Source organism: Odontomachus brunneus, unplaced genomic scaffold (genome assembly GCF_010583005.1).
Source record: "Odontomachus brunneus isolate Ranch 3 - 2012 unplaced genomic scaffold, Obru_v1 Obru_scaffold_130, whole genome shotgun sequence".
In the NCBI taxonomy this organism is placed as follows: domain Eukaryota; kingdom Metazoa; phylum Arthropoda; class Insecta; order Hymenoptera; family Formicidae; genus Odontomachus; species Odontomachus brunneus.
In genome coordinates, this window is record NW_022639580.1 from 6866 (window position 1) to 7204 (window position 339).

Sequence of the window (339 nt, forward strand, 5' to 3'; positions counted from 1 at the left end):
TGTTGCAGCTGCAACAACTGCGCGAGGAGCGACGGCAGGAAAGTCAGGAGCAGCAACGTTTCTGCAATGAGATGGAGGCTCGTCTTAAGGAACGCGATGTTGTCCTGAATCATCTGGAGCAGCGACTTTCACAGCTAAATCCTTCCGAAAATGCTATTTCGTGCGAGAACGAGAGAGGCGCGATTCGTGAATCACGTGAGTCGTACGCGGGGACGGCGACAAACAGGGACGGGCGAACGGTTTCAGTGTTAAAACTGAAACCGGATATTTTCGACGGAACAGCTCCGTTACGCGAATTTTTGTCTCAATTTTTATTAATTGCGAATGCAAATCGATGGT